This window comes from Marmota marmota, unplaced genomic scaffold, assembly GCF_001458135.2.
Source record: "Marmota marmota marmota unplaced genomic scaffold, marMar, whole genome shotgun sequence".
NCBI classification, from domain to species: domain Eukaryota; kingdom Metazoa; phylum Chordata; class Mammalia; order Rodentia; family Sciuridae; genus Marmota; species Marmota marmota.
In genome coordinates, this window is record NW_026000221.1 from 30,560,169 (window position 1) to 30,564,364 (window position 4,196).

Genomic DNA, 4,196 nt, shown 5'->3' on the forward strand with positions numbered 1-4,196 from the left:
TAAATGTTGCATTCAGGTTTTTGCTAGTTCAGGATCATATACTTCAGCAGACAGATGAGAGAATAAGATACTAGATACTTAGAGAGAGAATAAGATACTAAGTTTAAGACATTAACACCTGTATTAGTTTTTTAGGGCTGCCATAACAAAGTGCCCCAGATCCGGTGGTTAAACAACAGAAATTTATTTTCTAATAATTCTAGAGGTTGAAAGTCCAAGATCAAGGTGTTGGCAGGGTTGCTTCTTCTAAGTCCTCTTTCATTAACTTGTAGACTTCTCTGTGCTTGTCTGTGTCCAAATCTCCTATTCATATAAGGAAGGGCTCTAGTCATATTGGATTAGGGTCCTCTTGTATGACCTCATTCTACCTTAATAACCTCTTTATTAAAAGCCCTGCCTTCAAATACATTCATATGCTGAGGTACTTGGGAACTTCAACATATGAATTTGGGGGGTGGGAAGACACAATTCTTCCCAAGAAGGTATTGCTAAACTGGGCATGCTTTATTTAGTAGACAGCTTGTGGTTTTATATATTTTAGTTGTATTTGGACACAATACCTTTATTTTTTAAATTTATTTTCATGTGGTGCTGAGGATCTAACCAGGGCCTTGCATGTGCTAGGTGAGCGCCCTACTGCTGAGCCACAACCCCAGTCCTTATGATTACTATATTGTTTGTATTTAAGATGATTAGCAAATGAATCTGTCAAGTAGATTAACAACCTCCTACCATATGTATTATGTATTTATTTTCTTTTTATTGAGATATAACTCATATCATAAAATTCACTCTGTTAGAGCATATGACCCCGTGATTTTTAGTACATTCACAAAGTTGTTAAAAATCTAGCACTGTCTAATCCCAGAACATTTTCATCACCCCGTGAGGGGTCACTCTCTCTATCCCTCCTGTGTGTGTCTATGGATTCGCCTGTTATGGAAATTGCATGTGAATGGAATCATTCATTATGTGGTCTTTTGTGTTATAATATTTTCAAAGTTCATCCATGTTGTTGCATGTGTCCATGTGTCATTTCTTTCTATAGCTGAATGTTACATTATACACATGTACCATGTATTGTGTATCTATCCATCTGTTGGTGGACATTAGGATTGCTTCTATTTTTTGACTGTTGTGCATAATGCTGCTATGAACAGTCATGTACAAGTTTTGTGTGGACATGTTTGCAGTTCTCCTGGATATACATCTAGGAGTGGAACTTCTGGCATCATAGGGGAATTCTGTTTAGCTTTTGAGGAACTGCCAAACTGTTTTCCAAAGTGGTTGCACCATTTTACATCCCCACCAACAACATATGAAGATTTGAATTTCTCCACATCGCTGCCAACACCTTTTGTTGACCATCTTTTAAATTATAGCTATCCTAATGAATCTACCTTTATTTTTAGTTTGGCAAAATTTTATTCATGGATAATATGGAGGCAAGCACCTGAAGGTTCTAGCTGTTTTATCTTGTTTCCCTGGAGTATTTCACTTATTGCCTGTTTATTCCATCTCCCATTCTACCTTTGTGAATTCTGAGCTTGCTGCAAACAGTTCAGATCCTGCCCTTGAGGCTATCAAGCGTTCCTTGCAGGGTCACCTGCATTAACGTGGGCTCTGATGAGTTAAAGCTTCTGCCATGTACATCTTTCTGGTGTTTTTTGCCCTATCCCATGCAGCATTAAGTGAGGCATTAAATGAAGTTTTTTGACTCTTTTTTTATTGCATTTTTTCCCCCTGAATCAATAAGGAATTTAGCCCCTTCTACTTCCTCTTCTCTCTCCAATTACGTGGTTTAACATTGATTTTTTCCTTCCTTCCAGGCATATAAAGTATCTGTAGATCTCTTTTTAATGACAAATCAATCCAACACCTTAATATTACAGAGTTGGGAGAACAGTTTAAAGTTTCATTCTGTTTGCTCCTCCAGTCTTTCTGTTTAAGCAGCTTGAGTCATCCATGATTGATGGAGGACATTAGTAAGAGAAGTTAGCACCATTTTGATTGATTTTGTTTACTTTGAAAATAGTTTTCTCACTTGTCAAATGGATTAATTATGAGAAACGAATTGTTTCTGGGTGGAGAGGATGGTAGGGTAAGCCAAGGTTCAGGGTCCCCTTCTGAGCTAAGGATGGCTATGTGGCTTTAGGCCCCTTCCCTATCTGTGCCCCCCAGGGGGAGCCTGATAGTCCTGCCCTGTGGTGGGAGCTGCATATATGGGTCCCTGACTCCTAATGTGTATTGTCAGGAGGAGACAGGGTAGGAAAGTATAGGTATTTTTGTAATTTTTTGGTAGTGCAACTATTATATCACCTCAAATTCTTTATGTACGCTATTTCCTCAGAGCTCTACGAATTTCTTCTTTGTAGCATTTGAATATCAAAAACAGATGCTCTTTGACTTAGGATGGGAGTTCCATCCTTTTTAATGATGGCCATCATAAGTCAAAAATGCATTTAATACATTTAATTTAACCAAACATTGTAACTTAGCCTCACCTACCTTAAACATGCATGGAACACTTATGTTAGCCCACAGGTGGACAAAATCATCTGACAGTCCTCACGGGCAAGACTGAAACTTCTGAAAGAACTGGAAAGGAAAGAGAATCACAGAAAGCCCCCTCCCACACCCCCACTTCAGGCAGGGGAACCATTGTTTCACAGATGCTGCTGTGCATGATGGTGCCATTGGTAGAGGGAATGAGAGAAGCAATGGAAGATCTGGTGTTCATGTTGGCTGAGTGAGAAAAGCAGGTCTGAATCACAGGGGTGCCTGGGAGGTGCCTTATTTTATAATAAAGTGTTAAATAGCTCATGTGGCTGCCACTGCTCAACATCTCAAGAGAATACTGAATATCACTAGCCCCAGAAAAAAAATAAAAACTTGAGATATGGTTTCTGCTGACTGCATATTGCTTTTGTACCAGTTGTAAAGTTGAAACATTATAAGTTGAAGTATTAAAAGTTGGAACCATCTGTGTTGTAATAAACATTTGATATTACCCCCTCTAGATGGTAAGTTCCAAGAAGGCATGCATTATTCCCCTCCTCTCTTTTTTCCTTTTTCCAACAAGTGTTCCCAAGGAGTTTACTTGGACAGATCTCTGGGTCCTGGAACCTAGATGAAGGTGTTGGGCCTCTTAGTGGTGAAGCGTGGCTTGTGCAGCACCTGATGGGGCAGGGGGAACTTGATTTTGGAGTCATGGAACTGCTTGACTGCTGGCTGGTGGCACTTGCTGGCTGTGATCTCCTCCACCTTCATGATCTGGATGGAGTTGGCCCAGGTGGGTGTTTGCGTACCCATGTCTTGGTAACACTGGGTGATAGTTTGCACAGTGATCAGGTTGCGGTATTACTGGTCCATGTTGTGGGTGTTGCTGTGGGAATCATAGTGCTGTCAGATGCTGGAGTTCTTTGCCCACAGGGAGTACTTCTCACACACCTGCCCGCAGTGAACAATTTCCCCCAAACCTTCTTCATCTTCTTTAGCTGAGACACAAAATACCAGAAGTGGGACTTAATGACAGCATGATTGGGTGTAAAGATTTGCATCTGGTAGAGAGGTGGGGTGTGACATTTGGGAGTGGGCAGGCAGCACCTGCTACCTTGTACTCTCTAAGTGTGACTAAGGCCTTCATGGCTTCTCTCCCGGCTGGCTGACAGCCACAAAAGGGTGAATTGTTCCTTTCTTGATCATAACTAAATTCTTACTGCCTAGCTCTGTGCCTATTACTAGTGGATGCTCAGTAAATATTTGTGGAAGGAAGAAATAAATATCAGGAAAGTAAAACAGAGTGCCTGATGGGGTATCTAATGTAACAGAGAAGAAGGGTGGTGGATCGAGTAATCTCTGAAGAAATAAAGACCGAACAAGAATCATCTGGGTGAAGAGTTGCAGGGAGGGATCCAGCAAGATGGAAACTTAGAGAATAGTGAATGAAATAATGATGTTATAAATTAGGTATTTGGGACCTAAGAAGCTAGAGCTCTAGGGTCCAGATGCTCGTTGGGCCTATCTTTTTATTTGTTAATCTTTGGGATCATTTTCTGCAGGATAATAAATCAGGCTCTACCTTAACCTATGAGTTCCTGAGACAAAAGAGGATTCAGGAATTTGGCTGCTAGAGAGAGTGTACAAACCAAAGTCAGGGGGCAGGTTGGCAGTTCCAAAAGCTGGAGTCTAGATAT

At 40.7% G+C, this 4,196-nt stretch overlaps 1 pseudogene; it reads right to left on the reverse strand.

The window, feature by feature from the left end:
- Window positions 1–2,796: 2,796 nt before the first annotated feature.
- On the reverse strand, window positions 2,797–3,836 carry LOC107144695 (annotated as a pseudogene).
- Between the last annotated feature and the right edge of the window lie 360 nt (window positions 3,837–4,196).